General features: G+C 38.5%; 1 protein-coding gene across 4 annotated transcripts in view; it reads right to left on the reverse strand.

Annotated features, from left to right (window-relative positions):
* Positions 1-24,505, reverse strand: part of MACROD2 (mono-ADP ribosylhydrolase 2) — a 2,035,411-nt gene that overhangs the window by 302,338 nt on the left and 1,708,568 nt on the right. The gene's annotated exons all lie outside the window — the stretch shown is intronic.

Consider the following 24,505-nt stretch of genomic DNA (forward strand, 5'->3'; position numbering starts at 1 on the left):
ACACTACTTGAGGGCAAACTTTGATGTTGCAGAGTTACTTCCTGAGTCACATTTCCTTGTCACTGCTGATCTTGTTCAAAATCAAAACAACGTCAGGGAGCCGTGCAGCTGAGAATAACCAGGATGGACTTGGGCAGGGGACCACTGCACTGCCACCACCCTGAGGGGTCAGGACGCTTCCCTCTTCCTGAGAGGTGTCAGCAGTGCAAAGAGGGACCCTTTAAGTGTCAGTTATCAAGTGAGGTTCATCAGAGACCAAGGCCAAAGCTGAGCAGCCTAACTGTCTTAAAACATCTCCTTGGCTTTTAATGGGAGAACTGAGAAAGAAATGAAATAGTTACAGTTTTCTAAAGAAAAATAATACTGAAACTCCCTCTCCTTTGATAATAATGAATTTGTTTGCACCAAACAGTTGTCTGGATATGACACCAGGACTTATGCTCAATTAAGTATGTGTATATGTGTGTGGGTGCAGGCATGCCCACCCATTCCCAGTTAAGCACATACTGTACAAAACAGACCAGATAGAGGGTATCTGTTGCCATAGTAATTATTAAAATGATCACTTACTAGTCATTAGTCATCATTATTAGTTCAAGCATCTCTGGATAATCTAAGGTTTATTAGCAGGTCAGCTGGGCCATTTCTGTCCCACATGTCCCTTGCATTCCTGGCACCAGCAAGCCAGCTAGGGCATGCTTTTCTCATTGTCAGGACAAAGTGCAGGAGCTTAGGCAGATGTGCCAGGGCCAATGCAGCCTGGACTAAGAGCTACTCAGGTGCTGTCATTTCTGCCTCATTGGTACTACCCAAAGTAAGTCAAATGGCCGAACACAAGGTGGGAAAAAGTGGCTCTGCTCCTTTAGTTGGAGAACCTCCAAAGTCACATGGCAAAGGGTGTGGCGACAGGAAGGTTTAAGGATCAGTCAATAATGCCATCCACCACTGACCGCCGTTCATCTTTCAATCTGGAGAAATAACCGTAGCAAAAGGGAATAGAAAAACACAGTCTTGGAGGCAGACATCCCTGAGTTCAACTTCTGACTAGCTCTGGCCCTTGAGCAACCAATATCACCTCTCTTTTCCTTATTTTCCATATGAGTAAACTGGAAATAATAGTATTTGCCCCACAGGAATTCTATGATTATTAGGACATAATTTGTGGACAGTAGTTAGTCCACAGCTGTCCAGTAGTGTTCTAAGAAGTAGTGACATGTTGTGAATGTTACCATTTTTGCTATCATGACCATGATCATTACCGTTATTATTCAGACCCAGAAATAGCTGGGGCTTTTATTCCATCAAAGTTGGCATATTCAATTTATTCCCCAAATCATGCTTCCAGACGGGAATTGAGCCTCCTCTGTCCACAAAAAGAAACCAAACAGCACAAGATGAAAATTGTAGACCATCATTCCTGGCTCACACAGCTCTTGAAGGGAGAATATCTGCGATGTGAAATGTAGTGTCTCAGGAGGGGATTTTATGGAAAACTTTGTAACTATGCATGTGGAGAGGGAAGTTGAGCTCTTTCTGCACTCATTTCCTAGAGAAAATGACTTGCTCTGCATGTGGAGTCATTAACTTCTTTTGAAACCACTTGGAAATTGGTTGCTTAGAAGGATCGGTGGCTGAATGCTCGGCCAGGGCTGGTCCTGCTCTGGTAGCAGCTCTAGTGTTTCTGGGTTGGACCTGTTCAGAGACCTGACTTCCCCGAACTCCTCATCTGTTTTGCTTCAAATTCAGTGACGCTCCTGGTGATATGATTTTGCCCATAAGATGTGGGTATATATGTAACATATATTCTTGAGACAGATCAAATAGACCCAAATAAATCCTTTTTCTTAATTAAGCATATAACTGAAGCTATTTTTGTGTTTTTCTTGTAACATTAAAGTTAATTGCTTTAATTTTCTACCAACCTAAACCCATTCCTTTTCCACAGAGGTTGTGTTTGAATGACAACAATTTAACTAATTTTTTTTAAAAAGGATGATTCATAAAAATCCAAAAATTTAATCTAAATGATTACATATAATAAATTTAATTAATGTTATTGCCTCTCTTGATTATTTCCATACATACAATACAGAAAGAGTCTTAAATTCCTTTCTAGGCTTCACTTAACCTGTTTTCTGAATCTAGCACCTTTATTTTCTCTCCTTCTATTTTAACTCCCAAATCTTTAATTTCTGCATTTTGGAATTATAATTGTAAAAATGGTCCCTTCTAAGACATAGTGTCTGCGTCCATTCAGGAACTATCAGTTGAAAATCAGTGTACAAAGTATTTCCAGGCATTTTGCTAGAAGGCCTGGGTGTATGCATGCCTGAAGTAGAAGCATAAATTATTGCTTTGATCTATTCTTCCCTCTCCTGGTAAGTCCTCCTGGCCTCTATCCCTGCACTCTGCCTCCAGAGGTGGACAACCTATTCTACAGTGGGAACAGGGCCCATTGGGGGCGAAGAGGGATGCTTGGAGCCTCCCTGCAGGGCCTGGTTTTCAGTCCCCATGACTGACACGAGTTGCCTGCAGCGACCCTGGGAATGCTTTCATCAGTAACCGCTGGGCTGGAAAGGCGGGTGCTCACAGAGCCGGGACTTTCTCAGCTGTCTGCCGAAGCTGCACTTCTAAACATAGCAGAGCCCCCTCCCTGTAATTCCAGTCCCAGCTGGTAAAGCCCACCTGGCTCTTTTGAGGCATTCACTGAGTAAGTGGCTGAGAAGCAGCTGAGCTACCCTCCAGGAACTGACAGCTGCTGCCAAGTCTTTGGTTTCTTTGGCTTCAGTGAGCAGCTCTGGGTCATTTTCATGAAGTCCAGACACTCCTCAAGATGATTCAATCTAAAGAATCAGATATGACCCCTCAGCTCTTTGATCCCATGAGCATCTGAACATGTAGTACAGGAAGAAGCTTTGTGATTGGCTTACAGGGTTGATCTCCGTGGAGCTCCAGCTCATGAATCTCTCTAAGGGAGAATGGTTTCGCTTTCCACTTATTCTATGAACACAATATTGTCATTATTATTTGCACTTTTCTAAGCTTTACAAGGCAAAAATTCAGTACGCCTCTTGGGCATGCAGCTTTCCTTTAAAGCCAGAATTGTAGCGTTTTCCTAATATAAACGCACATACAGGTTTCGTAATATAAAACTCCTGCAGGCATTCGCTGATGTTTCCCTTCTGGCCTAAACTGCTGGGTGTGACTAGTTTAAAAGCTGTCAAAATGACATAAAACAGTTATTAAAACCAATGGCTGCCTCACTGCCAGAGGGCAATATTGTTCCATAAATTGTCTGCATTGCAACTCAGAGCAAGACTGAGCCATCAAACCTAAGGGCAGAAGGCATTTTAAACACACAGTAAAGTGCAATCATATGTAGAGTCCCACACATAAGTAAATGGAAACATTTTTTGTAGTAGCAATTTGGGCAATAGGTACAAGTGAAACATAGGCATTTTCAGTATCTACTTGAGCACCTAAGTGAACGTGTAAATTGCACAATGAGCCTTCACAGCAACTCAATTAAACATGCAAATTATTGTCAAATGTTCCCAGCAGCCACAGAACATTTTTGGTGATCAGTGTCATTATCCTCTCTCAGGCATTTGTGCATTGGAGTATACATTTCTGTAATTAGATAGCAATTATTTTTTTCTTCCAGTCCCATTAATAATATTTAAAATTGGAAATACCATATTGTCTTTTTTCTTTTTTGACTGAGATTCATTGTATGTTTAATGAAAACACTATGGAATCAGTGGGTTCCCACAGAAGTATCTTCTAGCATCTTTGTCTTTGGAAAGGTAGGGTGTCTATTCATTCCTTTTAAAAATAGAATCACATGAAAGTGTTACTCCGAAATATCTTTTTGAGATACTCACCCATAGAATACACTTAGACATGCACTGCTGGTAGTTTACACAGAATATTATCAACTTTAAGAAATTAATACCCAACAAGTATTTGCCCACAATATTTTTTAAGCAATTGTGGATCCTATGAAACCAGTTATAATTGTTTTTTCCTAAATTTATGTCCATGCTTATAAAAAATGAATGGGCAAGCCCAAGGCATTGTATTGAGGCCTTTTGTGTGTATAGGTAGAGATAAGAATTCTGAACCTCATTATGGAGGTCTTCTTTAAAGTGAATGGTAGAATTCCCATCACTGGTCAGTTTTTGATCCTTCCAAGATAATTTCAATAATGAAGTATCATAAAATATTCATGGTAAGGAAAATAAACTTCTATGATATGGGATAGTATTACTGCCAGCATCCTATGCATATCTCCTAGGCAGGATTAGAAGTCCAACAGAACCAGAAAAAACTTTGCCCTACTTAGTATTATTGATTTACCAACTGGGATGGGGCTGAAACAGTCGATTCAACTGGTCTACTTCAATCTGAAGAATAACTATTCCTATTATTATTATTACTACTATTATGTAACTATAACTATTACAGTAAAAACTATTACTATTTTTAGTACTTTTTTTTTACCTGCTTAGCATGCTACAGAACTTCTAAAAATGTGAAATATACAGACTTGGATAGCATGTTCTTTTCATTGTTTTGTTTTGGTTTTACTTTCAAAAAATTTTGCAAAGGGCTGTGTTCTGAAGTTCCAAATGATTTTAAAAATCAAACCAATCCAATCAATTTCTCAGTAATTGGATTTGAAGAAACCGAGACAAGAGCAATGCAAACAAAGTGCTTTTAAATAAATCATAATTACCCATGCAAATGTCTCCAATAATTTGAGGGTTTAATCAGATGACTAACATTTTAGAAGCCTTCTTGCATTTGGTAATGTGACAGGCAGCAGGAATGTAGATAAAGCAGTCTGGTAGGGACAATCTGAGATGTGAGAAGGAGGAGCTGGATTAACATCTAAAAATTTTGCAACTTGGAAAAGTCTCATGCCAGGAGATTTCTCCTGCATTCACTTTATTAGTAAAGACCTGCATATATATTCAACCTTTCCAACTTGTTTTTAAGCCTTTGAATTGATCTGGAACAGTTGCAGATTTTCTTTCCCTTTCAGATGATAAAAGCATGTTTGTGTGCAACAAGCAGCAGGTGTCGGTTATTCAAATTCGGAGCATGTTACCAGGTTCCCCCACTGCCTCCCTCCCTATTTCATATTGGTATCCTGATATCTTCTCTTGTCACCCAATCTTATACTTTCTAATTACAGAAAACCTTTAAAAGAAGTACACTTGTGTAGCTATAGATGATGCAACCTTTAACAATGTTATTTTACTCCTGGTTGGGGGTTAAAAATCAATACCATATGTGACTTCCTTGTGATATTTTTTTTTTCTGAAACTAAGAAGCAAAGTACTCCACTTACAGCAGTTTTAATTAAACTGAATACATTATAAAACACTCTCCTAATTTGCTTTGCCTAGAAAATGTTTTTTAAAGTGTTACAAATCAATCAACTAATTGAGCTATGTAGTGGGAAATGCAGATGGCATCTCTTCTTACTCTGTTTTCATTCTGCCAACCAAGTGCCTCTTCAGAGGCAGGATTCGTGTTGGGGCTGTCAGTTTGCATCCCATGGTACCAACATGGGGTGGCTTTAACCAGTGCTAGTGGCTAACCAAACACAACAACACCAAATACATTGACCAAAGGCAGAGATGGTATGTGGAGATGGTGGCGAGGGGACAGAGGTAACACGGCACGAACACCTCTTTGTAGTCCCAGCTATCACCCATTCTGTAGTGGACAAGAGCAGATAGTTTCATCTGCCTATTCACAGAGTGGCTCAATAGGGAATAAGGTCATATCCATTTTGGGGATTTATATTTTTCCACAAATCTACCACTGGGGGAAAGTTAGGGTGAGTCTTCTGTGGTGCCCTTTCAGTTAATTTCATAACTTCTTCAGTTCAGTATGAGACACTCTAGCCAGTGCTGAGGGCACTGTGCTAACTGGCAGACAAGGTGAGATCTTTGCTTTTTAAAGGGATTTCCTTTAACAAGTATTTATTGAGCACATCTATCTTGAGGCATAATATTGAATACATGATACTCAAAGACAAAGTATCTCTGCCCTCAAGGTTCTTCCAGTTTAATTGGGAAACAGATATGCCAACAGCCAGTGTACAATATTGTTATGGAATTCATGAAAGCATCTATGAGACAAACAGGAAATAATAATTTTTCCTGGGAGATTTTTGAATCCTTTATAGAAGGATCAGAAGGTAAAGCATATTCTAGTATAAAGGCATATGGGCTCTGGGTGATGGAGAAAATTTAGCATAATCTGAAATGTAAAGTCTTCTTATTTTTAGCAGCTACCCAAGAAGCATCTCTACCATTCACATTCTGATTGTTCTCTTTAATCCTGAGTTACAAATGTATCCTTCCTCGCACATTTGAATTTGCTGTTCCAGGTTAAAGTATTGCTTTGTGCGACATATTTAGGATTGCTGTTCTGTCAACCCACAGCTGAAATGCACCACGGGAAATTCTGGTGACTTAGTAGCCATATGCTCACATGCTTTGGAAACACCAACTAAAATTTTATCAGAAGCTAGCTAGTTTCCTTGGGATGTCTTATTCAGCCACCTAGAAAGTTCCAAATTCTGAGCCTCATGGGTTAGAAAATGTTAAGTAAAAGGTAAAAATGTAAAGAGTAAAACTGAGATGAATAACCTACATCATTGCTGATACCCTTATTCATCCAATTGATGCATGCTGTCTTCCCATCTGTGGGAAAGGCTGTCCAATATTGATAATCCGAAAGATATTTGATCTAAATACATCAGGAAAGCTAAAAGATTTATTTGAGTCACTTGAACTATGTTTGATAAACTGCTGCTTTTTGGACTCCAGTTCAGTGGTTTCCAAGGTATGGTCCCCAACCAGCAGCTCAGAATCTCCTGGTAACTTGTTAGCATGCAAATTCTGGGCCCCATCTTACTCCTAATCAAAATGAGAATCTGGGGGTGAGCCTAACAATCTCATTTGAGGAAGCCTTCTGGGTGATTCTAATGTAGGCTAACTTTGAAAAACATTCTTTAATGTATACTTATACCCAATGCATCAATATGTCTGTTGAGTACTATTTAGAAAATGCTAAAGAAAAAAAAAGGATTAAACACATTATTTCTACTCAAATTAGATTCAGTTGCTTACTAAGTACTGATGAACCAATTTTTCTGAAGAGACCATTATTTTTGGCTACATGTAAAAATAAAAAAATAAAAACAAAAAATGAGGAGGGGCAGAAGATGGCGGCGTGAGTAGAGCAGCGGAAATCTCCTCCCAAAACAACATATATCTATGAAAATATAACAAAGACAACCCTTCCTAGAATAAAGACCAGAGGACACAGGACAATATCCAGACCACATCCGCACCTGAGAGAACCCAGCGCCTCGCGAAGGGGGTAAGATACAAGCCCCGGCCTGGCGGGAGCCGAGCGCCCCTCCCCCCAGCTCCCGGCGGGAGAAGAGCAGGCAGAGCGGGAGGGAGACGGAGCCCAGGACTGCCGAACACCCAGCCCCAGCCATCCGGGCCAGAGTGCAGGGCGCTCGATACTGGGAAAACAGGGCAGCAAGAACAGTGAGCAGGCACTGGAGGCTGGGCGACAGAGGACATAAGAAAAGCGCGCGACCATTTTTTTTTTTGCTTTTTTGTTTTGGCGAGCGCTTTTTGGAAGTCTTAAAGGGATAGGGACCCCAATACTAGGGAAACAGGGCAGAAAGACCGGTGAGCAGAGGCCTGAGGCTGGCACCGGAGAATAAAGAAAAACGAACGATCACCTTTTTTTTTTTTTTTTTTTTTAATTAAAAATTTTTTTTTCTCTTTTTTTTTTTTTGGTGGGCGTTGTTTTGTTTTGGCGGGTGCTTTTTGGAAGTCTTAAAGGGGCAGGATGGGACACTTAATCCAGAGGTAGGGAATCCGGGGATCTCTGGGCACCCAAACCCCTGGGCTGCAGGGAGCAGGGAGGCCCCTTACGGAGATAAATAGCCTCCCAGACGCTCCTGCTCCAACGCGACTCCACCACTTCGGAGTAGCTGCCCGAGCCAGGCCACGCCGACAGCAACAGCGGAGATAAACTCCATAGCAGCCGGGCAGGAAGCAGAAACCCTGTCTGCGCGCAGCTGCGCAGCACAAGCCACTAGAGGTCGCTGTTCTCCCAGGAGAGGAGGGCCACAAACCAACAAGAAAGGAAGTCCTTCCAGGGGTCACTCGTCCCAGTTCTGCAGACTATTCCTATCACCATGAAAAGGCAAAGCTACAGGCAGACAAAGATCACAGAGACAACACCAGAGAAGGAGACAGACCTAACCAGTCTCCCTGAAAAAGAATTCAAAATAAGAATCATAAACATGCTGACAGAGATGCAGAGAAATACGCAAGAGAAATGGGATGAAGTCCGGAAGGAGATCACAGATGCCAAAAAGGAGATCGCAGAAATGAAACAAACTCTGGAAGGGTTTATAAGCAGAATGGATAGAATGCAAGAGGCCATTGATGGAATAGAAATCAGAGAACAGGAACGCATAGAAGCTGACATAGAGAGAGACAAAAGGATCTCCAGGAATGAAACAATATTAAGAGAACTGTGTGACCAATCCAAAAGGAACAATATCTGTATTATAGGGGTCCCAGAAGAAGAAGAGAGAGGAAAAGAGATGGAAAGTATCTTAGAAGAAATAATTGCTGAAAACTTCCCCACACTGGGGGAGGAAGTAATCGAACAGACCATGGAAATACACAGAACCCTCAACAGAAAGGATCCAAGAAGGGCAACACCAAGACACATAATAATTAAAATGGCAAAGATCAAGGACAAGGAAAGAGTGTTAAAGGCAGCTAGAGAGAAAAAGGTCACCTATAAAGGGAAACCCATCAGGCTAACGTCAGATTACTCAACAGAAACCCTACAGGCCAGAAGAGAATGGCATGATATATTTAATACAATGAAACAGAAGGGCCTTGAACCAAGGATACTGTATCCAGCACGACTATCATTCAAATATGACGGTGGGATTAAACAATTCCCAGACAAACAAAAGCTGAGGGAATTTGCTTTCCACAAACCACCTCTACAGAACATCTTACAGGGACTGCTCTAGATGGGAGCACTCCTAGAAAGAGCACAGCACAAAACACCCAACATATGAAGAATCGAGGAGGAGGAACAAGAAGGGAGAGAAGAAAAGAATCTCCAGACAGTGTATGTAACAGCTCAATAAGCGAGCTAAGTTAGGCAGTAAGATACTAAAGAGGCTAACCTTGAACCTTTGGTAACCACGAATTTAAAGCCTGCAATGGCAATAAGTACATATCTTTCAATAGTCACCCTAAATGTTAATGGGTTGAATGCACCAATCAAAAGACACAGAGTAACAGAATGGATAAAAAAGCAAGAGCCATCTATATGCTGCTTACAAGAAACTCACCTCAAACCCAAAGACATGTACAGACTAAAAGTCAAGGGATGGAAAAACATATTTCAAGCAAACAACAGTGAGAAGAAAGCAAGGGTTGCAGTACTAATATCAGACAAAATAGACTTCAAAACAAAGAAAGTAACAAGAGATAAAGAAGGACACTACATAATGATAAAGGGCTCAGTCAAACAAGAGGATATAACCATTCTAAATATATATGCACCCAACACAGGAGCACTAGCATATGTGAAGCAGATACTAACAGAACTAAAGGGGGATATAGACTGCAATGCATTCATTCTAGGAGACTTCAACACACCACTCACCCCAAAGGATAGATCCACTGGGCAGAAAATAAGTAAGGACACGGAAGCACTGAACAACACAGTAGAGCAGATGGACCTAATAGACATCTATAGAACTCTACATCCAAAAGCAGCGGGATATACATTCTTCTCAAGTGCACATGGAACATTCTCCAGAATAGACCACATACTAGGCCACAAAAAGAGCCTCAGAAAATTCCAAAAGATTGAAATCCTACCAACCAACTTTTCAGACCACAAAGGCATAAAACTAGAAATAAACTGTACAAAGAAAGCAAAGAGGCTCACAAACACATGGAGGCTTAACAACACGCTCCTAAATAATCAATGGATCAATGACCAAATCAAAATGGAGATCCAGCAATATATGGAAACAAATGACAACAACAACACTAAGCCCCAACTTCTGTGGGACACAGCAAAAGCAGTCTTAAGAGGAAAGTATATAACAATCCAAGCATATTTAAAAAAGGAAGAGCAATCCCAAATGAATGTTCTAATGTCACAATTATCGAAATTGGAAAAAGAAGAACAGATGAGGCCTAAGGTCAGTAGAAGGAGGGACATAATAAAGATCAGAGAAGAAATAAATAAAATTGAGAAGAATAAAACAATAGCAAAAATCAGTGAAACCAAGAGCTGGTTCTTCGAGAAAATAAACAAAATAGATAAGCCTCTAGCCAGACTTATTAAGAAGAAAAGAGAGTCAACACAAATCAACAGTATCAGAAACGAGAAAGGAAAAATCACGACGGACCCCACGGAAATGCAAAGAATTATTGGAGAATACTATGAAAACCTATATGCTAACAAGCTGGGAAACCTAGGAGAAATGGACAACTTCCTAGAAAAATACAACCTTCCAAGATTGACCCACGAAGAAACAGAAAATCTAAACAGACCAATTAACAGCAACGAAATTGAAGCGGTAATCAAAAAACTACCAAAGAACAAAACCCCCGGGCCAGATGGATTTACCTCGGAATTTTATCAGACATACAGGGAAGACATAATACCCATTCTCCTTAAAGTTTTCCAAAAAATAGAGGAGGATGGGATACTCCCAAACTCATTCTATGAAGCTAACATCACCCTAATACCAAAACCAGGCAAAGACCCCACCAAAAAAGAAAACTACAGACCAATATCCCTGATGAACGTAGATGCAAAAATACTCAACAAAATATTAGCAAACCGAATTCAAAAATACATCAAAAGGATCATACACCATGACCAAGTGGGATTCATCCCAGGGATGCAAGGATGGTACAACATTCGAAAGTCCATCAACATCCTCCACCACATCAACAAAAAGAAAGACAAAAACCACATGATCATCTCCATAGATGCTGAAAAAGCGTTTGACAAAGTTCAACATCCATTCATGTTAAAAACTCTCAGCAAAATGGGAATAGAGGGCAAGTACCTCAACATAATAAAGGCCATCTATGATAAACCCACAGCCAACATTATATTGAACAGCGAGAAGCTGAAAGCATTTCCGCTGAGATCGGGAACTAGACAGGGATGCCCACTCTCTCCACTGTTATTTAACATAGTACTGGAGGTCCTAGCCACGGCAATCAGACAAAATAAAGAAATACAAGGAATCCAGATTGGTAAAGAAGAAGTTAAACTGTCACTATTTGCAGATGACATGATACTGTACATAAAAAACCCTAAAGACTCCACCCCAAAACTACTAGAACTGATATCGGAATACAGCAAAGTTGCAGGATACAAAATCAACACACAGAAATCTGTGGCTTTCCTATATACTAACAATGAACCAACAGAAAGAGAAATCAGGAAAACAACTCCATTCACAATTGCATCCAAAAAAATAAAATACCTAGGAATAAACCTAACCAAAGAAGTGAAAGACTTATACTCTGAAAACTACAAGTCACTCTTAAGAGAAATTAAAGGGGACACTAACAGATGGAAACTCATCCCATGCTCGTGGCTAGGAAGAATTAATATCGTCAAAATGGCCATCCTGCCCAAAGCAATATACAGATTTGATGCAATCCCTATGAAACTACCAGCAACATTCTTCAATGAACTGGAACAAATAATTCAAAAATTCATATGGAACCACCAAAGACCCCGAATAGCCAAAGCAATCCTGAGAAAGAAGAATAAAGTAGGGGGGATCTCACTCCCCAACTTCAAGCTCTACTATAAAGACATAGTAATCAAGACAATTTGGTACTGGCACAATAGCAGAGCCACAGACCAATGGAACAGACTAGAGAATCCAGACATTAACCCAGACATATATGGTCAATTAATATTTGATAAAGGAGCCATGGACATACAAAGGCGAAATGACAGTCTCTTCAACAGGTGGTGCTGGCAAAACGGGACAGCTACATGTAGGAGAATGAAACTGGACCATTGTCTAACTCCATATACAAAAGTAAACTCAAAATGGATCAAAGACCTGAATGTAAGCCATGAATCCATTAAACTCTTGGAAGAAAACATAGGCACAAACCTCTTAGACATAAACATGAGTGACCTCTTCTTGAACATATCTCCCCGGGCAAGGAAAACAACAGCAAAAATGAGTAAGTGGGACTATATTAAGCTGAAAAGCTTCTGTACAGCAAAAGACACCATCAATAGAACAAGAAGGATCCCTACAGTATGGGAGAATATATTTGAAAATGACACATCCGATAAAGGCTTGACATCCAGAATATATAAGGAGCTCACACGCCTCAACAAACAAAAAACAAATAACCCAATTAAAAAATGGGCAGAGGACCTGAACAGACAGTTCTCCAAAAAAGAAATACAGATGGCCAACAGACACATGAAAAGATGCTCCACATCGCTAATTATCAGAGAAATGCAAATTAAAACTACAATGAGGTATCACCTCACACCAGTAAGGATGGCTGCCATTCAAAAGACAAACAACAACAAATGTTGGCGAGGCTGTGGAGAAAGGGGAACCCTCCTACACTGCTGGTGGGAATGTAAGTTAGTTCAACCATTGTGGAAAGCAGTATGGAGGTACATCAAAATGCTCAAAACAGACTTACCATTTGACCCAGGAATTCCACTCCTAGGAATTTACCCTAAGAACGCAGCAATCAAGTTTGAGAAAGACAGATGCACCCCTATGTTTATTGCAGCACTATTTACAATAGCCAAGAATTGGAAGCAACCTAAATGTCCATCAATAGATGAATGGATAAAGAAGATGTGGTACATATACACAATGGAATACTACTCAGCCATAAGAAAAGGGCAAATCCAATCATTTGCAGCAACATGGATGGAGCTGGAGGGTATTATGCTCAGTGAAACAAGCCAAGCGGAGAAAGAGAAATACCAAATGATTTCACTTATCTGTGGAATATAAGAACAAAGGAAAAACTGAAGGAACAAAACAGCAGCAGAATCACAGAATTCAAGAATGGACTAACAGGTACCAAAGGGAAAGGGACTGGGGAGGATGGGTGGGTAGGGAGGGATAAGGGGGGGAGAAGTAGGGGGGTATTAAGATTAACAGGCATGGGGGGGTAGGAGAAAAGGGAGGGCTGTACAACACAGAGAAGGCAAGTAGTGATTCTACAACATTTTGCTATGCTGATGGACTGTGACTGTAAAGGGGTTTATAGGGGAGACCTGGTATAGGGGAGAGCCTAGTAAACATAATATTCGTCATGTAAGTGTAGATTAGTGATACCAAAAACAAAGCAAAAAAAAAAAAAACAATGGCAGTTCCTGTGTGGTAACCTCCAACGAGTTCTACACAAGGGTATAAAGGGCATATAAAAGTGTAGGCAAAGGGTCTGTTTGTGTTTATACAGAGGATCAAAGCCTAATTGGGCTACCCCAAAAATGAACTAAGATATGATATGAAAAAGAACTTCCAACATCAGCACTCTCTGGAAGACTCATGCCAGAAGATGATCATCAAAAAACCCCAACAAAGATCCACGCACTGCTACAGCTGTAGATTCACTCATCCCACCAGTTCCTGGACTTGCCATGGGAATGAGGAAGGAGATATCTAAGCTGGCCTGTGCATACAGTAAAACAACAAATTTGACTGGATCTATACTGTTGGAACTCAACCAAGAATTTGGAGAAGTGCAAATTGTTGCGCTCCAAAGTCTTAAAACTACAGACTATTTACTGTTAAAAGAACATATGGCATGTGAACAGTCCCCAGGAATGGGTTGTTTTAATTTGTCTGATTTCTCTCAGACTGTTCAAGTTCAGTTGGACAATATCCACCATATCACAGATAAGTTTTCACAAATGCCTAAGGTGCCTAACTGGTTTTCTTGGTTTCACTGGAGATGGCTGGTAATTACAGATATGCTTTGGTTATGTAACTATACTCCTATTATGTTAATGTGTGTGCACAATTTAAGTAGTAGCTTAAAACCTATATATGCTGAAGTTACTCTACAAGAAGATATGTCAAAGAAATAATCAATCTTCCCATGTTTTCTTCCGCCTGCTACTTCTATAGCTTTTCTTCTTCCTTCCTAATTACAACCCTTAAATAGAATTCGTGCCTCATATCAAATTTACCGAGTATCATAATTCTTCCAAGTGGTAAAGATACCTCAAGACAAATGCTGGGCATAGAAGCCACAGGGCATAAATATGCAAAGAAGTAAAAAGCTAACCTTTTCAAACAATAAGGTTTCCCTCTCACTTACCAACTTCACATTTCCCTGTATGGCCCCGGAAGATGACTGGTTAGCCAGAGACGGGTAAGATTCCTCAAGGGAGGAACAACCTAAGACAGGCACAGTCGCAGGGGGGCCATCAGGTGAGAAATTGGGGATCAACAGAGGTGAGGCTTAGAACCTCACCCCCCTCATGTTCTGAGAGAAATCTTCTGCATATGTGGATGTTTTATTGCCCTGGTCTAGCTTGGATTAACACACAGTCTACAGGCACACACCTGATCATCTACATTTGCTCTCTTAGAACACTAAACTATGTTTTCTACCTTTATCTTGTATCTACCTACCACTTCAGCATTTTATTTTATTTTTTATTTTTATTTTTATTTTTTTTTTATTGAAGGGTAGTTGACAACAGCATTGCATTACATTAGTTTCAGGTGTACAACACAGCGACTCAACATTTATATACATGATAATTCTAGGTACCAGGTATCATCATACCAAGTTGTTACAATATTTTGACTATATTCCTTATGCTATACATTACATCCCGGTTACTTATTTATTTTACAATTGGAAGTGTGTTTATATATATATATATATAGTGAGGGCATCTCTCATATTTATTGATCAAATAGTTGTTAACCACAATAAATTTCTGTATAGGGGGGTCAATACTCAATGCACACTCATTAATCCACCCCAAGCCTAATTTTCGTAAGTCTCCAATCTTCTGATGCATAACGAACAAATTCTTACATGGAGTACAAATTCTTACATAGTGAATAAGTTACATGGTGAACAGTACAAGGGCAGTCATCACAGAAGCTTTCGGTTTTGTTAATGCATTATGAACTATACACAGTCAGTTCAAATATGAATATTCATTTGATTTTTAAACTTGATTTATATGTGGATACCACATTTCTCTATTATTATTATTTTTAATAAAATGCTGAACTGGTAGGTAGATACGAGATAAAGGTAGAAAACATAGTTTAGTGTTGTAAGAGAGCAAATGTAGATGATCAGGTGTGTGCCTGTAGACTATGTGTTAATCCGCGCTAGACGAGGGCAATAAACATCCATGTATGCAGAAGATTTCTCTCAGAACATGAGGGGGGAGGTTCTAAGCCTCACCTCTGCTGCTCCCCATTTTCTCACCAGATGGCCCCCTGCGACTGTGCCTGTCTTAGGTTGTTCCTCCCTTGAGGAATCTTACCCGTCTCTGGCTAACCAGTCATCTTCCGGGGCCATACAGGGAAATGTTAAGTTGGTAAGTGAGAGAGAAGCCTTATCGTTTGAAAAGGTTAGCTTTTTACTTCTTTGCATATTTATGCCCTGTGGCTTCTATGCCCAGCATTTGTCTTGAGGTGTTTTTACCACTTGGAAGAATTATGATACTCGGTAAATTCGACATGTGGCACGAGTTCTATTTAAAGGTTGTGATTAGGTAGGAAGAAGAAAAGCTATAGAAGTAGCAGGCAGAAGAAAACCTGGGAAGATTGATTATTTCTTTGACATATCTTCTTGTAGAGTAACTTCAGCATGGATAGGTTTTAAACGACTAATTAAATTGTGCAGACACATTAACATAATAGGAATATAGTTACCTAACCAAAGCATACCTGTAATTACCAGCCATCTCCAGTGAAACCAAGAAAACCAGTTAGGCACCTTAGGCATTTGTGAAAACTTATCTATGATATGGTGGATATTGTCCAACTGAACTTGAACAGTCTGAGAGAAATCAGACAAATTAAATTAACCCATTCCTGGGGAATGTTCACATCCCTTATGTTCTTTTAACAGTAAATAGTCTGTAGTTGTAAGATTTTGGAGCGCTACAATTTGCACTTCTCCTAATTCTTGGTTGAGTTCCAACAGTATAGATCCAGTCCAATTTTTGTTTTACTGCATGCACAGGCCAGCTTAGATATCTCCTTCATCTTTCCCATGGCAGGTCCAGGAACTAGTGGGATGAGTGCATCTACACCTGTGACAGTGCGTGGATCTTTGTTGAAGTTTTTTTTTTTTTTTTTTTTTTTTTTTCTGATCATCTTCTGTCATGAGTCTTCCAGAGAGTGCTGATGTTGGAAGTTCTTTTTCACATCATATCTTAGTTCATTTTCGGGGTAGCCAAATTAGGCTTTGATCCTCTGTATAAACACAAACAGACCCTTTGCCTACACTTTTATATGTCCTTTATATCATTGTGTAGAACTCATTAGAGGTCACCACATAGGAACTGCATTTTTTTTTTTTAATCATTAATCTACACTTACATGACGAATACTTTGTTTACTAGGCTCTCCCCTATACCAGGTCCCCACTATATACTCCTTTACAGTCACTGTCCATCAGCGTAGCAACCTGTTGTAGAATCACTACTTGTCTTCTCTGTGTTGTACAGCCCTCCCCTTTCTCCCACCCCCCCATGCCTGTTAATCTTAATACCCCCCTACTTCTCCCCCGCTTATCCCTCCCTACCCACCCATCCTCCCCAGTCCCTTTCCCTTTGGTACCTGTTAGTCCATTCTTGAGTTCTGTGATTCTGATGCTGTTTTGTTCCTTCAGTTTTTCCTTTGTTCTTATATTCCACAGATGAGTGAAATCATTTGGTATTTCTCTTTCTCTGCTTGGCTTGTTTCACTGAGCAAAATACCCTCCAGCTCCATCCATGTTGCTGCAAATGGTTGGATTTGCCCTTTTCTTATGGCTGAGTAGTATTCCATTGTGTATATGTACCACATCTTCTTTATCCAGTCATCTATCGATGGACATTTAGGTTGCTTCCAATTCTTGGCTATTGTAAATAGTGCTGCGATAAACATAGGGGTACATTGGTCTTTTCCATACTTGATTGCTCCATTCTTAGGGTAAATTCCTAGGAGTGCAATTCCTGGGTCAAATGGTATGTCTGTTTTGAGCATTTTGATGTACCTCCATACTGCTTTCCACAATGGTTGAACAAGTTTACATTCCCACCAGCAGTGTAGGAGGGTTCCCCTTTCTCCACAGCCTCGCCAACATTTGTTGTTGTTTGTGTTTTGGATGGCAGCCATCCTTACTGGTGTGAGGTGATACCTCATTGTAGTTTTAATTTGCATTTCTCTGATAATTAGCAATGTGGAGCATCTTTTCATGTGTCTGTTGGCCATCTGTATTTCTTTTTTGGAGAACCGTCTGTTCAGTTCCTTTGCCCATTTTTTAATTGGGTTATTTGTTTTTTGTTTGTTGAAGCGTGTGAGCTCCTTATATATTCTGGACGTCAAGCCTTTATCGGATGTGTCATTTTCAAATATATTCTCCCATACTGTAGGGATCCTTCTTGTTCTATTGATGGTGTCTTTTGCTGTACAGAAGCTTTTCAGCTTAATATAGTCCCACTTACTCATTTTTGCTGTTGTTTTCCTTGCCCGGGGAGATATGTTCAAGAAGAGGTCACTCATGTTTATGTCTAAGAGGTTTGTGCCTATGTTTTCTTCCAAGAGTTTAATGGTTTCATGACTTACATTCAGGTCTTTGATCCATTTTGAGTTTACTTTTGTATATGGGGTTAGACGATGGTCCAGTTTCATTCTCCTACATGTAGCTGTCCAGTTTTGCCAGCACCATCTGTTGAAGAGACTGTCATTTCGCCATTGTATGTCCATGGCTCCTTTATCTAATATTAATTGACCGTATATGTCTGAGTTAATGTCTGGATTGTCTAGTCTGTTCCATTGTTCTGTGGCTCTGTTCTTGTGCCAGTACCAAATTGTCTTGATTACTATGTCTTTATAGTAGAGCTTGAAGTTGGGGAGTGAGATCCCCCCTACTTTATTCTTCTTTCTCAGGATTGCTTTGGCTATTCGGGGTCTTTGGTGGTTCCATATGAATTTTTGAATTATTTGTTCCAGTTCATTGAAGAATGTTGCTGGTAGTTTCATAGGGATTGCATCAAATCTGTATATTGCTTTGGGCAGGATGGCCATTTTGACGATATTAATTCTTCCTAGCCATGAGCATGGGATGCGTTTCTATTTCAGCATTTTATTAAAAATAATAATAATAAAGAGAGAAATGTGGTATCCACATATAAATCAAGTACAAAAACCAAATGAGTATTCATATTTGAACTGACTGTTTAGAGTTCATAATGCATGAGCAAAACCGAAAGTTTCTGTGATGACTGCCCTTGTACTGTTCACTATGTAACTTATTCATTATGTAAGAAATTGTTCTACATGTAAGAACTTGTTTGTTATGCCTCAGAAGATTGGAGACTGACGAAAATTAGGCTTGGGGTGGATTAATGATTGTGCATTGAGCATTGACTCCCCTATACAGAATTTTATTGTCGTTAACAACCATTTGATCAATAAATATGAGAGATGCCCTCACAAAAAAAAAAAAAAAAAAAAAAGGACAGACTTCCAATGGTAAAATAAATAAGTAATCGGGATGTAATGTATAGCATAAGGAATATAGTCAAGATATTGTAACAGCTTGGTAGGGTGATAGCTGGAACCTAGAATTATGTATATAAATGTTCTACCACTGTGTTGTACACTTGAAACTAATGTAATGTAATACTGTGCGTCAACTACCCTTCAATAAAAAATAATTATTTAAAAAAAAAAAAATGAAAAACTAACTTTGAGAGTTAAGAGTCATGTAGAGAAAACTACTTGGCTGATTATTTCACTTTTAAACAAGTAATAGTTTGAATTCAAATAGATGTTACAAATTATGCCAATAGCACCATGATACAATGATTTGATATATACCATTCATTCCATATGTTAAATAACTGGTATATGTCATTCATATATTTCTTTTTCTACATTTTTTTTGTCTGCTTGATCTATCAGATTTTGGAGAAGAGATATCAAATATCCCATAATGATTGTGGATTTGTCAATTTTTCCCTATAATTTTTAAAAATTTTAAATCCTTTTAAATCCTTTATACATTTTAAATTCAAGTTATTAAGTACATATAGGTTTTTGATTATTCAATATTTTTTGTAGTTGTCATCCCAGAGGAAATGTTTCAAGATCCACACATGGTCAGTTGCATTTACTTTGCAAAAATACGTTAATTTATTTCCCATGTATGAAGAAAAAAATATATATATAGTTATATATTCTCTGTATGCATGTGTGTGTATATATAGATATAAACAAACACAAATATACACACTCCTTCTCCCATTCTAACCCAGGATCATTCTCTCTATAGCCACATTTTACTTCCATAGCTCACCCTCCCACATTTAAGGTAGGCTCAACACATTGCAAAGGTACAAAGTGAACACTAATTAAGTAGGAGAAATTATGAAAGAAACAGCTTTGCCAAAATACTATGGTTGAGATGAGCTTCAGAAGGAATAGAATAAAAATACACAAAGGAGCCCAGCAAAATGGAATACCCCACTGTACAAGGGTAGTACAAATTTCAGTGCAATAAAGTACATTAAAATTTGCTTCAGCTCAGAAACAAAGGTTCTTTATTCAAGAGGAAACCATGCAATTAAAAAGAGCTTCTTGCATCAGTGAGTGCATTGCCTACCTTCAAAGTCATAGTCTTTGATTGAGAAGTTGTTAAGACATGTCAGGATCTGTAACTGCAACTGGAATGTGAACACTGGAATAGAAATCTATGTGTGTTTTGTGTTTTGGGGTCTGTGTGTGTGTGTGGTTGATGTGATCCTTTACATGTTGCTGCCACAGAGAAACCATAGCTAAAAGGAAACATTTTTGTCATGATAGCAGCAGAGTTTTTTGTTTTTCTCCAATTGATCATGGAGACAACCCTATAGACTTGGCTTTTCACCCCACCATCTCCAAGAAATCTTAAAAAATAACTGAAACAGATGCAGTTATAATTTAAAGGATTCCTTCAAGCACAGTGTATTTTCCTTGTGTTGGAAGTACTAAAATACCTATGAGCTGAATTGAATTCATTCTTCAGAAAGCAGTCTTGTATAGAAGAAAGTACTTAATAATAGAGATGAAGTACATACATTCTTTTAATGAGTAACACATTTTAACTTCCCAAAGCTTTAACATCTATCTAGTCCATACCTGCTTGGGAAGCAGTGAAGACAGCTAAGCATTCTTAGGGCTCTGGAAAGGGAGGCCTGCCACTTTGGACATCAAAAGATAAGAGTTATGCTGAAGATTACATATTTTGCAAAGATTTTTACAAACTAAAAAGTGCTAATGCAAATATTAAGCAACTCTATTTATACCCATTATTTGTAATAAACTACATGCCAAAGTCTAAACTAAACCATTATACTGCAAGTTAAAGATGACATCCTGAGCTTTAGGACCATGGGAACACATGAAACATTAATGTGACTTCAGCTTCTCTAGTGCAGCATGGGAAGGAATGGATATGGAAGATGTTCACATTGGATCAATGTGCTGTTTTCACAGCACATCTGATATACACCAATTGGAAGAAAAACTTATATATACAAGCAAAGCAAACACAACATGCTACCTAAATAAGATAGGCAGCAATCCCCTACCCCCTCCAGTTATTTAACTTTTACATCCACAGAACTTCAGAATAGAGGGGAGAATTTCTAGACCAAGAAATAAGATGCTTCCAACAGTGTATTTTGTTCATTATGTGACGTCTCCAAAGTTAGAGTTACTGTCATTTTAGAAATTCATGCCCAAGCAATATAACTACTTGCCAAATGGGTAAATTGTAGGGATAACATTAGGAAATTCTGAGAAGATGATCAAAGGAAAGCATCTCTTGTTTTTTTCTTTAAGAAAACATAGTTTTAATTTAACAAGATTCTCAGAACATTGAAAATAATAAATGTTACCCTTCAATAAACAAATGATTTATAACCTTGAAGAGTTCAGCACATAGTTTTTAGCTACTAAGTGTTATTTTTCTGCCTCTTTCAAATGTGAATATACCATATGACAAAATAATAAATGACTTACTTTTGCTCTGGGAAACCATTAGTACCTTAATCATGTTATTGCTTGAATTTAATAAAAAAAAGCTCTAGATGTAATCATCCCTCATTTTGTTAGGAGAACTTTTAAGCCTGTGTCAGAGGTAACAGCTGATCTTGTTCACTCTCCAGACTGAAGTCTGGCTCTTCAGAGAAAGTTTGTATTCTCAAAAAATAAAAGTATTAGCCAAGCTTAGAATAAATGTCTTCCAGAAGTACAGGAGCTTAGAAATGAACAGGGTTTTAAAGATGACAGACATTACTCTAATTCCTTGATTCCTATAAAAATTCATGCATTTCCTTTATTCAATAAATATTTATTAAGCACCTATTTTGTGACAGGTACTATCCTAAACTTTAGAGATAGAAACTCATATTCTATTTGGGGGTAACACGGAAAATAAACAAGCAAACAATGGAATGATATAATTTCAAATAATGACAAGTACTATGAAGAAAATTAAAAGGGCTATTGTAATAGTGAGTGATTGAGTGTGAGAACCCTTGCACATAATCATTCAATTTTAAGTTCCATATTATTTCATAACAGAGCTACAGTTTTCTGTAGTTATTAAAACTATGAAGGAAGGAGTAGTTCTTTTGGAGAGGAAGGGGTTGTGAACTGGACAGAACACAGAGGGGATGGCAGTGTCCTAGTTCTTCTCCTCAGGGATTGCTACACAAGGGTTCATTTTAAAACTACATGTCAAACTATAAATTTGAGATTGTGCCCATTTCTCTGTATATGTGATATTTCACAATTAAAGAATTATAAATATAAAAAGAACAAGAAACTGAGAGACAGAAGAGTAAGGAAGGTTGGGAAGGGATAAAGGAGCTATATTATGTGTGTTCAGAAATGGAAGCAACTACAATTATCATACTAAAAGGAAGCACTTTATTGGCAAGAGTTTTGAGCTGGATCATGAAATGTAAGTAGATTTGCTTAAACAGAAATACAGGAAGGAGCTTACTAAACAAAGGAAAAAATATGTACAGATGCCTAGAGGTAGGAAAGCTCAAAGACATTCAGTGATCATAAATTATATTAGTCAATGTGAATAGAAATACAACAATAGAGAACCCTTCAGGAGGTCTTTAAGGATGGTGACACAGGAGGATCCTACATTCGCCCCCTCCCATGGACACAGGGGATGGACAGCTGCACATGGAACAATTCTCTAAAGAAATTCAGAAACTAGCTGAGTGACTACACACTGGGCAAATGACAAAATACCTAAACTGAAATGGGCAGGAAAGGCTGAATCATATTGTCTTCACAAACCTCACCCCTGGCACATAACTATACATTCAGGAAGGAACTGCCAACTCCCAGCTTCTCCCTATGGAATGAAGGGTTTGGACCCCATATAAGTGATACAACTTTTAAGATTCTCATCTTTGGGTACCCAAAATACCTAGCTTTGAAATCCAACAGGGCTTACATCCATGAGAACCATAAGATTATAACAAATAAAGAAGCAGCTATTAAAGGGCCTGAACATTTATTGTAGCTATCATGATAGGGCTCAACACAGAGGGAGCAGGCAAAAATTGCCCATCTCTCTGAAAGGGGTCTATTTTCAGATGTTGCTGTATGAGGATCAATCTTCTAATTTAACATATATATTGGGGTACAAGATCCTCCCTGGAAACCAGAAAAACCAGGGGACACCTGCCTCACTTTCTCCCTTTTGCCTGCCCCAAATTGCCAGTATCTCTTTAGAAGGAGGTTCCATACATGCCTACATCCCAGTTTTTGCAGTTGCCACCCAAAATACAGGTCTCCAGAATGCCTGGTTCTGATACGCAATGGGGCTTCCAATCATAAGTCTCAAAGTAGTGTAACAAATAAATAAGCACTCTTAATTGGCTATGCCCTCAGGCTAATGTCCCTGATGAACATAAATGCAAAAATCCTCAACAGAATACTAGCAAATGGAATTTATTCATCAGTACATTGAAAGGATAAAAATCATATGATTAACCCAATAGATGTAGAAAAAGCACTTAATAATATTCAATATCCTTTTATAATAAAAAAAACTCTCAACAAAATGGATACAGAGGGAACATATCTCAACATAATAAAGGCCACATATGACAAGCCTATATTTAACGTCATACTGAATGGTGAAATACTGAGATCAAGATGAAGGTAAGGATGCTGACTCTCAAGATTCCTATTCAACATAGTACTTGGAGTCTTAGCCTAAGCAATTAGGGTAGAAAAAGAAATTAAAGGCATCCAAATCAGAAAGGAAGACATAAAATTGTCACTCTTTGGAGATGACACATATTACATTTAGAAAACCCTAAGGACTCTACCACAACCTTTGAGATCTATTCAACAAATCAGATTATCCTGCAAAGTTGCAAGATACAAAATGTACAAAAATATGTTGCTTTTTCAATATAAACAATCTATCAATAAGATCTATCAAAAAAATTCCATTTACAAATAGCTTCAGAAAGAATAACATACTTAGGAATTAGTTTAAGCTAGGAGATAAAAGATCTGTACAATGAAAACGATAAGACTTTGAAAAGATTGAGAGAGACACAAATGGAAAGACATTCTGTGCTCATGGATTGGAAAAGTTAATATTGTTAAAATGTCTTTACTACTAAAGAATTCATACAAATCTATACATTGAAGAAATTCAATGCAATCCCTATCAAAATTCCAATGGTATTTTCACAGGAATAGAAGAAAAAACACTCCTAAAATTTGTATGGTACCACAAAAGACTAAATAGTCAAAGCAATCTTGAGAAAGCAGATCAAAGCTAAAGGCATCATACTTTCAGATTTTAAACTGTACTGCAAAACTATGGTAATAAAAACAATATGATATTAGTCTAGAAACAGACACAAAAATCAATGTAAGAGAATGGAGGCCAAGAAATAAAAAATGCATATATGATAAATTAATTTATGACAAAAGAGCCAGGAATATACAGTGGAAAAAGGGTAGCCTCTTCAATAAATGTTGTTGGGAACACTGGGTATCTGTATGCCAAAGAATGAAACTGGACCCCAACTTACATAAACCAGTCCAAAATGGATTAAAGATTTGAGTGTGAACCTGAAACTGTAAAACTCCTGGAATGAAAATGAGGGGTAA

The sequence above is a fragment of the Manis pentadactyla genome, chromosome 5 (assembly GCF_030020395.1).
Source record: "Manis pentadactyla isolate mManPen7 chromosome 5, mManPen7.hap1, whole genome shotgun sequence".
Lineage (NCBI taxonomy): Eukaryota > Metazoa > Chordata > Mammalia > Pholidota > Manidae > Manis > Manis pentadactyla.